General features: G+C 42.6%; 1 protein-coding gene across 3 annotated transcripts in view; it reads right to left on the bottom strand.

Annotated features, from left to right (window-relative positions):
• LOC127575817 (P2Y purinoceptor 8-like) overlaps window positions 1-13,399 on the bottom strand; it is a 60,375-nt gene that overhangs the window by 25,771 nt on the left and 21,205 nt on the right. For 2 of the 3 annotated variants that reach the window (XM_052025947.1, XM_052025946.1), the window contains exons 2-3: window positions 12,212-12,264; window positions 1,000-1,132 (exon numbers count right to left, since the gene is read on the bottom strand). The gene's annotated coding sequence lies outside the window, so the exon portion shown is untranslated. Of the gene's footprint in view, window positions 1-999; window positions 1,133-12,211; window positions 12,280-13,399 lie in introns of those variants that run through there. The other variant, XR_007957129.1, reaches the window with a different exon arrangement.

The following is a 13,399-nucleotide window of genomic DNA, read 5'->3' as shown; positions in this document are numbered from 1 at the left end:
GGCTTTCACTCTTACAGGAACATGATGACCCTGCTATTTCTGAATGCTTCCCACCATGCAGATGTAGTCTAATCTTCAGGTAGGTGCTCTCAAGCTACCTTTGCCATGTCCTGTCTTATTTTAATGAGTTTTGTCTTCCCCCCACCCCCCACCCATTTAAAAGACCTTAATTCCTGGTCCATCCCTATCTTTTTCCATGAACACTTTGGAATCACTGTCTCCTTAACACTCCCCCATTGACACTCCCTCCACCAGATCAGCTGCATTCCCCAAGGTCCAGTAAAGCTCCTTCTCTCATTGGTCTATCTGCATACTGTGTCAAAAAGTTCTCCTGGACACACCTCAAAAATTTCACCCCCTCCCCCGAGCCTTTTACGCCAAGGCAATGCCAGTTAATATTTGTGAAATTGAAATTCCCTTGTACTATAACCCTAATTTTATCACATCTCTCTCCTATTTTTCTACATATTTGTTCCTCTCTGCCCTGTTGACTGTTAGGAGGTCTGTAACACACATCCAACAAAGTGACAACACCCTTTTTGTTCCTCATCTCTACCCCTATGGCTCATCTTTCAACCATGTCTCAGTGTTGGCAACAGTACTGTAGTCCCAAGTGTTAATTAAATCTTTGAGTTCATCTACCTTATTAGACTCCTTACATTATATTGGAAGCAATTTAACATTATATTCTCCTCACATGCATTTATCCTCCTGCTTTGCCTACTGGACTAACTTCTCTCTTTTAGGTGACTGTACCTCCCCATCCAAACATCTACTCTTAGACTCCTTACATTATATTGGAAGCAATTTAACATTATATTCTCCTCACATGCATTTATCCTCCTGCTTTGCCTACTGGACTAACTTCTCTCTTTTAGGTGACTGTACCTCCCCATCCAAACATCTACTCTGGACTCCTTTCCCTTGCCAGCATGGTTTAAACCTTTCCCAACAGCACTAACAAATCTCCTTACAAGGATGAATAAATATGATAAATACCTTGTGGGTTGTTTTTCCACAGAAGACTGTGGCAATTCTAACCTCCTGCAGTTTCCAGAGACCAAGTAACGTTGTTATCTAAGCCGCTCTCATCCACTTGATACTGTTTACCCCAACTGTCATTGCAAAGATCCTGTAAGATAGAAATTGTGCTTTTAGTCAAATAGAGAGTTAACTGTGAGTGAAATAAGGTAGTATCATTGTTTTATTTTTAGTCTTTGAGTCACAATGTTCTGCATTTGCTTGGTCACGTTTACCAGATCAGTGTACTGGTATTGGAAGTGTCATTTTTTTTTTAGGTGAGTCAGCTAGTGGACGGATGTGAACGAAGGTACAGAATTTGTGCAGTGCCCCAGGCAGCATGAGACTCAATGCCACCCAGGACAATAAAAACAGCAAATGCTGGAAATACTCAACTGGTCAGTCAACATGCATGAAAAGTCAAAGTCAAGTTTATTGACATATGCACAAGTACATGTGTGCACAGGTGCAATGGAAAACTTATTTGCAGCAGCATCATAGGCACAGAGTCAACAATTCAGGCCCTAGGCCATTTTCCAAAGGGTATTGAACCTGAAATATTGACTGTTTCTTCTTCCCCAGATGCTGACTAACCAGCTGAGTATTAGTATAAATTTCAGATTTTCAGCAGTCGTAGTTTTGATTTTCACCATCCAAAACAAAGCAGTCTGCATCTTATCCAGCACTCACACTGTCCAGCAGTGGTGCAGAGTAGCAGCACCATTTTACAATCTACAGAGTCAGAGTCATACAGCACAGAAACAGGCCTTCGACCTAACTGGTCCATGCCGACCAAGCTGCTCATCTAAGCTAGTCCCATTTGCCTGTGTTTGGTCCATATCCCTCTAAACCTTTCCTATCCATGTACTTGTCCAAGTACCTTTTAAATGCTGTTAATGTACCTGCTTCAACCACTTCCTCTGGCAGCTCATTCCATATACACACCACCCTCTGGGTGAAAAAGTTTCCCCTCAGGTTGTTGTTAAATCTCTCCCTTCACCATAAACCTATACCCTCTGGTTCTTGATACCCCAACCCTGGGAAAAATAGACAAAATGCATTCACCCTGTCAGTGCCCCTCATGATTTTATACACCTCTATAAGATCACCCCTCATTCTCCTACACTTCCAACCTGTTCAAGCTCTCTCCCTTACTCAGTTCCTCAAGTCCTGGCAACATCCTCGTAAATCTCCTCTGCACTCTTTCCAGCTTAATGGCATCTTTCCTATGTCAGGGTGACCAAAACTGAACACAAATAAGTTCCCTGCATTTACTCACCTATATTGCTCTGATAATACTTCCTAAGCTTGTGACTTCTGTTACCAACAAGGGCAAGCAGCTACATGGGAAAATCACAACCTACATCATTCTGTCACCATTTCTTCAAAGCCACTGGGTCTAAACCTTGGAACTGGCTACCCAACAATATTGTGGTGTCCTTTCACCAGAAGAACTGGAGTATTTCAAGACTGTGGCTGACCACCACTTTCTCAGAGTAATGAGGGACAGGAGTAGATGCTAGCCTTGTGAGTGACGTCCATGCCGCAATAACCATAATAAGAAATTATCTCTACTTGGAGGAAACAACATAGATTCACCAGAATGCTATTTGGACTTCAAGTATTTAGTTAAAAGGAGAGATTACACAAACCAATGTTATATTACTGCAATTTGGAAAGTAAATGGGGTGATTAGTTCAAAGTTGTCAGGGTACTTAGGGGAACCATCACAGGCTCCTCGTTTCCTTCCATCCAGTCCGTCTTCACGGTGCATTGTTTCAGGAAGGCTAATGGTATTGTCAATGATGCCTGCCACCCTGGTCGTTTTTTTTCCTCTCTTCTACCTTCTGGGAGGAGATACAGGAGCTTGAAAGCCCAGATGACCAGACTCGAGAACAGTTTCTTCCCCACTGCTGTCAGACTTCTGATCCAATCATCTCCTTTAAAACCCCTTCCCGGTGGTGCTGCCACGTTCTCAGACTCTTAATTCTACCTCTCTTGGTTATTCAGTTATTGTCACTTTAACATTTCTTATTGCACTACTTTAGAATGCGCTACAATTGTTACACCATTCTCGTTTTGCACTCCTTGTTTTTATTATTACTGTGTATACTGTTTACTCTGAGCTTTATGCAAGCAAGGAATCTCACTGCACCCTGGTGTATATGATAAACTAATCTGAATCTGAACTGAGAGGGTCGAAAGAGGAAAACTGGTTTCTAGAGGATTATAGTATTAGGGAACATACTTAAAAACTATAGTCACACCTTTAGTGGACTCGGGCTGACCTAAAACACTCAATAAGCTGAACACCATCCATAATGAAACAACTTATCAGCACCCATCCACCACCCTAGACATTTCTATCGTCCCCCACCATAGCTCCAGGGCTGCAGCGCATACCATCTACAACATGCACTGCAATAACTTTGGCAATGTAAATCTGTAACCTTTGAAGGTAGCTGGCACATCTCAAAGGACAAGTGCAGCAACATCCTAACCTGCAAATATATAGCCATTCTTTCCTTTTACCTGCTCTAAGTTCTGGAGCTCCCAACCCAACAGCATTGCCAGCTGGCCTTCACTGCAATGACTGCATGGGTTTAAGGAGGTGGTCCCCACCACCTTCTCAACGGCTGGCCTTGCTAGAGAAGGTCACATTCTGTAAATGAATAAATATTCCCAAACATTGCTCCACTGGGACTCCCAGTGAAGCCTTCAGACAAGACCAAGCTGGTAAGTACATAGTATTGAATGGAAGGAAAGGCTGCAAAATGCTATTTCCACCTATCAGGAAAAACCTTGGGGCCTCCTTGACCCTTTGGTTGATGTTCCTGGAACAGGGTAGATGTAGAACCATTGAAATTTAGGGCTTGGAGGGAGACCACTCAGCTCGTCAAATCTGTGCTGACTAAAGTGGAGCTATTTAGGTTACCAGACTTGGTCTGTGGTCTTGTATCTAATGCCTCTTATCCAAAGATCTTTAAAGCACTGTGTTTTTCATCTAGATTCCAGTATCTGCAGTCCTTTGTTTCCCCAAAGCTTATGCTTTCATAGCAGCTGCAGACAATGAGCTCCAACATCCAACTATTCATGAGATGAGGTTTTTTCCTTATCTCACCTCTGATCTTATTAATAATTCAATGAAGTCTCCTCCTGTGGTTATAAACCCTTAATTACGGAGGAAATGGACTGCTAAACAAAGTACTGTCTCCATTAATGACCGACAATTGAAGATGAAGCAATCAGTGGCAGTTGGTTTAAGACAGTGTAAATGTTATGCTTTTGTTGGTCAAGTCAAGTTGAGTTTATTGTCATATGCACAAGTATTGTGAGGTACAGATACAATAGCATCACAGGCACATAAATACAGATAACACACAGAACATAAATTTTACATAAAATATACGACACAGTGAAGAAAAAGAGACTGCAAAACAAGACATCACTGTGAAAAAAAATACACAGAGGCAAGTCTGTGGTTGTGCAAGAAGTAGTCCCTTAGTGTTCCGTTGCTGAGGTAGGGTTAGGGTTGTACAGGTTGGTTCAAGTATCTGATGGATATAGGAAAGTAGCTGTTCCTGAGCCTTGTGATATGGGACTTCAGGCTTCTGTACCTCCTCCCTGACAGTAGCAGCAAAAAGAGGACATGGTGGGGATCCTTGAAGGTAGATGCTGCTTTCTTGAGGCAGCACCTCCTGTAGATGCTGTCAGTGGTGGGGAGGGTTGTGCCCGTGATGGACTGTGATGGTCTTCTCTGGCCAATGTGATCTTATCCAAAGTTATAAGAAATAGTGTAGAAACTATATGTTTGGGAGCACTTTTGATCAGTTCAAAAATACAATATGTTGTTACTTGAGGAAGAATTTGATAGAATGGATTCACTGTCCTTCCAGTAGGGAAAATGGCTGCAATAGGAGAAGGCCTTGAAAGGAATAGTAGGACTGAGCTGTTAAAACTGCTTCTGAAAGGAAGCTGATCTAATGGAGTACTTTGAGGATGTGACAAGTAGAATAGATAAGGTGGGATCAGTGGATGTGGTACGTTTAGATTTCAGAAGGCTTTTGATAAGCTATCACACAGGAGGTGAGTCAACAAGATTCTCATATTTCTCACAATAGAAAGAGGCCATTTGGTCCATCAAGTCTATGTCAGATTTCAAAGCAACTGCATCAGTTTCATCTCATTCCCCTGTATATTTCCCAGGAAACTATTCTCCCTCACGTGTCCATCAACTCTGTTGATGCTCCTACCACTCACCTACAGCAGGGCTAATTTACAATAACGAATTAACCAACCAGCATGTCTCTGGGATGTGGGATGAAACCAGAGCATCTGGGCAAACATACATAATCACAAGGAGAATGTGCAAACTCCACACTGACAACACCAGAGGATAGGATTGAAATTGGGTCACTGGATCATTGAGGTAGCAGCACCGCTGCACCTCCCTAGGTTGGAGCACACAGAATTGGGTGCAACATACCCACATGGATTGAGAACTGGGGCAAAGAGTGGGAATCAATGGATGAAAATTAAAATTAAAAATAAAAATACTGCAGATGTTGGAAATCTAAAGTAATAAAAAAAACAGAAAATGCTGGAAACACTCAGCAGGTCAGGCCGCATCTATGGAAAGAGGAACAGTCAACCTCTTAGATACAGGACCCTTCATTAGAACTTCATCCTGGACCTCGGAGGTTGATTTTTTTTTCTCCCAGTGGTTGCTGCCTGACCTGCTGAGTGTCTCAAGAATAAAAAGGCAACTTGGTCAACATGGACACATTAGGCCGAAGGGCCTGTTTCTGCACTGTATAATCCTTTGACTCTAATCACTTTGTTCTCAGGTGTGCATGCTGTAACACTGAGGGACCGCATGGATCTGTGCTGTGGTCCCAGCCGTTCAGAATCAACAAAATCTACCAGAGGGGACCTAATGTCATATTTCTCAGATGACAAAAGACTACAGATGTTGGAATCTGGGAAAATAAAAGAAGACACTGGAAGAACTCAAATCTGGAACAAAAAAAAAACTTGATCCATAACATCGACTTAGGTTATCTAAGATTACAATGAGAGCTTTGATCAGCTGGGCAAGTGGGCCGAGAAGTGACAGATGGAGTTTAATTCAGATAAATGCGAGGTGTTGCACTTTGTAAGACAACCCAGGGTAAATGGTAGGGCTCTGGGGAGTGCTGTAGAACAGAGAGACCTTGGGGTGCAGGTACATAGTTCCTTGAAAGTGGTGACACAGGTAGACAGGGTGGTGAAGAAGGCATTTGGCACACTTGCATTCATTGGTCAGGCTACTGAGTACAAGAGTTGGGACATAATGTTACACCTGTACAGGATGTTGGTGAGACCATATTTGTAGCATTGTGCGCAGTTCTGGTCACCCTGCTATAGGAAGGATGCCATTCACTTGGAAAGGGTGCAAAAAAGATTTATGAGGATGTTACTGGGACAGGAGGATTTGAATTATAAGGAGAGGCCGGATAGGCTAGGACTTTTTTTTAAACCTGGAGATAGGAGGTTGAGGGCGATCTTATAGAGGCGTATAAAATCACAAGGGGCATAGATGAGGCAAATTGCCACACAGTCTTTTGTCCAGGGTAGGGGATTCCAAAACTAGAGGGCATAGGTTTAAATTGAGAGGGGAAAAATTTAAAAGCCTCCTGAGGGGCAACTTTTACACACAGACAATGCTGGGTATATGGAACGAGCAGCCAGGGGAAGTGGTAGAGGTGGGTACATTTGGACAGATACATAGATAGGAGAGGTTTAGGTCAAATGCAGGCAACTGGGACTAGCTTAGTTAGGCAACATGATCAGCATGGACATGTTGGGCCAAAGGGCCTGTTTCCCATGCTGTATAGCTCTATGACCTTTTGCCTTCACTCATAGAACAATACAGCACAAAACAGGCCCTTTGGCCCACAATGTTGAGCTGACCTAGCTATTCCCTCCTACCTACAGAATGCCCATATCCCTACAGAATGCCTATGTGCCCATCCAAGGCCCTCTTAAAATCCCCCAATGAATTTGCCTCAACCACCCTGTCAGGCAACACATTCCAGGTATCCACCACTCTCTCAGTAAAAAACCCAACCCCCTTTTACCTTAAATGCATGTCCCCTCTGGTATTGATCACTCAATAATGGGAAAAAGATATTGCTTGTCCACCCTATTTATGCCCCTCATAATTTTATACACTTCCAACTGATCACCCCTCAGCCTCTGCCACTCCAAAGAAAAAAAAGAGCCCAAGTTTGCCCAGCCTCTCCTGATAAAACATGCCGTAATCCAGGCAGCATATTAGTAAACCTCCTCCGCACCCTCTCAAAGCCTCGATATCCTTCCTATAGTGAGGTGACCAGAATTGCACACAATACTCTAAATGGGGCCTAACCAGAGTTCTATAGAGATGCATCATAACTTCTTGACTCCTGTACTCAATATCTTAATTAATGAAAGCAAGCTTTCCATAAACCTTCTTAACCACCCTGTCTACCTGTGTAACCACTTTCAATGAGTTGACTGTGTGGCCAGATTCTGCTCTAACTCCATCTACAAGTTTGCAGATGATACCACCATTGTAGGCCGTATCTCAAACAACGATGAGTAGGAGCACTGGAAGGAGATAGAGAGCTTAGTGGAATGGTGTCATGACAACAACCTTTCCCTCAGTGTCAGCAAAACAAAAGAGCTGGTCATTGATTTCAGGAAAGGGGGTGGTGTACATGCACCTGTCTACTTCAATGGTGCAGAGGTCGAGAGGGTTGAGAGCTTCAAGTTCCTGGGAGTGAACATCACCAACAGCCTGTCCTGGTCAAATCACATAAATACCACAGCAAAGAAAGCTCACCAGTGCCTCTACTTCCTCAGGAGGCTAAAGAAATTTGGTTTGTCCCCTTTGACTCTCACCAGCTTTTACCAATGCACCATAGAAAGCATCCTATCTGGATGTATCACAGCTTGGTACAGCAACTGCTCTGCCCAGAACCAGAAGCTGCAGAGAGCTGTGGACACAGCCCAGTGCATCACAGACACCAGCCTCCCCTCTTTGGACTCTGTCTTTACCTCTCGTTGTCTTGGTGTAGCAGCCAGCATAATCAAATATCCCACCCACCCAGGACATTCTCTCTTCTCTCCTCTTCCATCAGGTGGAAGGTACAAGAGCCTGAGGGCACGTACCACCAGACTTAAGGACAGCTTTTACCCCACTGTGATAAGACTATTGAACGGTTCCCTTATCCAATGAGATGGACTATGACCTCATGATCCATCTTCTTGTGGCTTTGCACCTTATTGCACTGCACTCTCTGTAGCTGTGACACTTTCCTCTGTACTGTTATTGTTTTTACCTGTACTACATCAATGCACTCTGTACTAACTCAGTGTAACTGCACTGTGTAATGAATTGACCTGTATGATGGGTTTGTAAGACAAGCTTTTCACTGTACCTTGGTACAAGTGACAATAACAATAATAATAATAATCCAATACCAATAAACACCCCAATGTCTCTCTGCTCTTCAACACTGTTAAGGGTCTTGCCCTTAAGAGTGTACTGCCTCTTGACATTAGTCCTACCAAGGTGCGACACCTCACAGTTATCCTGGTTAAACACCATCTGCCCACATCTGCAGCTGATCTATATCACACTGTATCCATCGCCCGTCTTCTACACTATTCACAGCTCCACAAATCTTGGTATCGTCTGCAAACTTACTAACCCATCAATTAATATACTCATCCAGGTCACTTATGTACATCACAAACAGCAGCGGTCTCAGCACATCCCTGTGGAACACCACTACTCACAGTCCTCCAGCCCAAATAAGTCCCTTCAACCACCACCCTTTGTCTACTACTGGCAAGCCAGTTCTGGATCCAAGCGTGCTGCTTGACCCACTGAGTTCTTCCAGCATTCTATTGTTTGTGTCATATTTCTAAGTTTGCTAATGGTAGTCAACTACGTGGGATTGTGAGCAGAGAGAAGGATGTGGGAAGGTTTTTAGTGGGTATTCAAGCCGAGTGAGTAGGCAAGAACTTGGCAGATGCAATATAATGTGGAAGAATGTGAAGGTATCCATTTTGGTGCACACAACAGAAAAGCAGCTTATTTTTGAAATGGTGAGAGACTGGGTTATGGTGAACATCGAAGGACTTAGGTTCTTTGTACACAAGTCACTGAAAGCCAACGTGCAAGTGAAGCAAGCACCTGAGAAGGCAGATGGTTTGTTGGCATTTATTATGAAAGGATTAAAGTACATGAATAAAAATGTCTAACTGCAATTATCCTGTCCTTGGTGGGACATCACCTGGAGTATTGCATTTAATTTTGGTCTCCTTAACCAAGAAAGGACTTATAGGTCAATGCAGCAAAAAAAAAAATCACTCCACTGGTTCTAGGAAGATAAGGTTTACTTTGTACTCCTTAAAGTTTAGAAAAATAAAAATGAGATCTCATTGAAACTTACACAATTTTAAAGGGTTTTTCATGCTGGATGCAGGGAAGACATTTCCTGCTAGCAATGGAGTCCAAAAAGTAGGAGCACGATCTCAAAACAAGGGGTTGGCCATTGGGACTGAGATGGAGAAATTTCTTCATTTAGAAGTCAAAAATTCTTTGGCATTCTCTACCCTGGAGGACTATGGAAGCTCAGTCATTGAGTTCATTCAAAACAGAGGTTGATATATTTCCAGATATTAGAAAAATCAAAGGATCTGGGGATAGTGCAGGGAAATGGGCTGAGGTAGATCAGCCAAGGTCTTGACAAATTGTGCAGCAGGCTCAGAGCCAAATGGCCTATTTCTCATGTTCTCATGCTCCCACACCAGCAGCTTGAGATCTCTCGCCAGAAAAAACCCCACTCCTTGCAGGATGTCTTGGATGAGTATAAAACAGTCACTGCAACATCAGGTTTACTGAAGATCAAGTGGAAACTCTTTCAAAGGTACTAAATTGCAGTTTAAGTGCTGGACAAAATCTTTCACATTAATCAGGTCTGGATTTCAGAACTGACTGTTTTCTCTGTGCATTTTTCCCCTGAATAAATTCTGCGTAATTTGGATTGGAATTTCCCTCTGACATTACCACGGGGGGAAATTTTGCATGTTTTTAAACTTTACATCACAAGAGGCCGATTATCTTCCCAATGATGCCAAGCATTTGCTTATTTGTTGTGGTCATCTGCCACACTCCGTAAAGCCGGCTGATGTTTAAATCCCAGCCAGTAACTTGAGTGAGCACTTACACTACCTTCCCAGTTGGTTTCGCTAGCAGAAACCACGTACTACGTTCAAAAGCTCCTGTTTCTTTTATCCTTAAGCGTCATGTGCCCCTTGTTTAACTTTTTTTTATTGTGATTGAGACTTATTGATAATGCCCTAGAGACTTTGGCTGAATAACATCCGCAGCATTATTTGACTAATGATCTGGAGACACGAGTTAAAATCCCGCTGTAAATTTAAATTCAGCTAAATAAGTTCAACTAAAACAAAGCACTGATAAATTTGAATAAACTTAAATTGCAAGTCGTACTGGGAGGAAAATCTACTGACCTAACGCAGTGTGGTTTTGACTAGAAATAACTCCAGACTCGCTATGATGTGGTTGACTCTTAACCACTCAGTGGAATGGCCCAGAAAGCTCCCCAGTTGCATTGAGTGACTACACGTGGCTCAAGAAGGTAGTTCACTGTTCCCAAGGACAGACACACACAGATGAACATCTGGATGATGGAAGACCATCAACTCAGTGAAAGACACACCTTGGACTGCCCAAATCTTGTTGGCCTTAGGAGACGTCCACAAGTGAACTCTGCCGACTGGCACATTCCAAGGTCAGGAGTAGGCGCTGAGGGACGTGCTGAAACTTGGTGCAGCCACTACAAAAGCTCACTGGATACTGAGGGGCTGAGCCCTGTGTAACAGCATCTCAAACACTTTATAGATGGCACTGATGCATTGTAAGAGTAGGTATTGATTTGATGGCAAAATGAATGTCAAGAAATCTTTGACTAATTGTATAACTGGCACATAATTTATCAATAAAGTATATTTTTGAACTTAAAATCTCACCACCACCTTCTCAAATGTAATTGGCAATAATGGCTGATGATTATTGGCAATAATAATCATCAATAATGCATCAGTCACAGAGTCATAGAGAAATACAGCATGGAAACAGGCCCTTCGGTTCATAGAGTATGTGCTGGCCATCAATCAGACATTTATGCTACTCCTGCACTAATCCCATTTTATTCTCCCCATATTCCCACCAAATCCCCTGAATTCTACCACTCACCAACACACTAGGGGCAAGTTAGAGTGGCCAATTAAACCATCAACCTACACGTGTTTGGGATGTGGAAGGAAACCAGATGGCTAGGAAGAAACCCACCCGGTGACAGGAAAAACATGCAAACTCCACACAGACAGGACCGGAGGTCAGGATTGAACCTGGGTCTCTGATGGTGTGAGACAGCAGCTCCACCAGCTGCAACATTGTCCCACCTTGCTAACAATGGCTGGTGATTAAATTAAATAACACTATTAGAAACAAGGAAGTATAGGTTATTTCCATTAAAAAGGAGAAAGATTTCTGGCCATACAATTGGGGAAGCATGGTCTGCAGTACGTAAATCCGTGGTTTAAATCCTATGCTTGGATTCAATACAGAAAAAGTTCAATGACCTGAGCTAAGCTGCCAAAAGAATTCCTACTCCTAGCCTTCCCGTTACCAGTGTAGCTCTGAATCAATTCACTGTAACAGCACCAGAAAATAATCAGACCCCTCCTCAAATGGTTTTCATTCAAATATCCCAACACTCAGCTTTGGGGGAAAAAAAATTGCTATTAATCTCACAACTAATGCCACACACACGTTCAGAAGTCTTTAGCACATCAATAATAAGTGCCATAAAGCATGCACAGTTCTAGGGACAGTTCTTGAACAGGAGTGGGATTGCATCAGAAAGTACTCAGAAGGCTGCTTGGACCATCCACTATCCATCATTTAACTGTCCATCTCACTTACTGCACAACATCCAGTGCTATAACTAATTAAAGCTTAAAGATTCACATGGAATTTGTCCAAGGGAAGAGATATTCCCTGATAATGTTGTAAGGAGGACAGTTGTAACACTATTTAATTTTAAGATTAACAATAACCAAAAGAACTCACATTTCAAAATAGAAGCAGGAAGTGCTGGAAACAGTTGGTAGATCAGGCAGCATCTGTAGAGAGAGAAACAATATAAGTCTTCAGGTCAATGACGTTTAAATGCTACTTGAAGATTGGTCGAAAACTCATTTCCCACAGTGCAATGGTCTTATGGAAGTCGATCAACTGCCATGTTTCTGGGATATAAAATCATAATCATTACAACGCAGAAGAAAGCCATTTTGTTCTTCAAGTCCATGCTAGTTCCATGTGGAGCAATCCAATCAGTCCCATTCCCCGTTCCATCTTTACATTCCTTGCAAGTTACTTCCCACAAATGCCTGCTCACATTCCTTTTCAAACCATTGACTGCTTCTACTTCCAGCACCACCAAAGACTGAAGATGAAATGATAAATGCCTTCACCTCCAGCACAGGGGAACCAGTTTCATGAAGCTCTTCAGCACAAAGAGTAGTTAAGATCAACCATCGCTTGAACTGACACACCAGAAATAAAACAAGCTTATAAAATAACCAGCTTGTTTCCTCAATTTTACACTGAAACTGGTTAAACATCATGAAAAAAGTTTGGGTCTTTCCCAATTACGAGTTAAAGTTCTCTTAAATAGTCATCAGAGGTTTATAAAACCGAATCGTGTCATAACTAGAGGGTTTATTTTAATGATTCTTGTTCTCTGTAAGTGAAATTTAGGCTGGATGTAAAGCTGGTGATCAAGAGATGTTTGCTTACCAGAAGGTTACTATCAACCCGTATCCATCACATCCCCTCGAAACCCTGGTTGCACCCACCACCCCAGCTGGGTATGACACTGGTAAAATTATAGAAACTGAAAGAACAGAAGAGCACTTGGCCCATTACACTTATGCTGATGGATCCCCTGACAATGTTAGCATGCCATCTTGGTAACCACCCACACCACTAACTTTGTACAGTTTTATTAATCCTGGATTCTGATTCTCACATTTATTCCAACAGGGCAATCCATTCAAGAACTTTGATTGCAAGAACTCCAGGGGTTGGCAAGGGATGCACCCTGAAAAGCATCTCTGATCTAAAAGCTAAACTCTTGTTCTCCCAGTCCACCTCACTGTGGCCCTTGCACTCCATTTGTCTACCTGCCCTGTACTTTCTCTGTAATTGCAACACTATATTCTGCATTCTGTTTTTCTTTTCCTACCTCAATGTATC

Source organism: Pristis pectinata, chromosome 11, assembly GCF_009764475.1.
Source record: "Pristis pectinata isolate sPriPec2 chromosome 11, sPriPec2.1.pri, whole genome shotgun sequence".
Lineage (NCBI taxonomy): Eukaryota > Metazoa > Chordata > Chondrichthyes > Rhinopristiformes > Pristidae > Pristis > Pristis pectinata.
The sequence above is the reverse complement of the archived record's forward strand: the minus strand, read 5'-3'. Positions and strand labels throughout refer to the sequence as shown.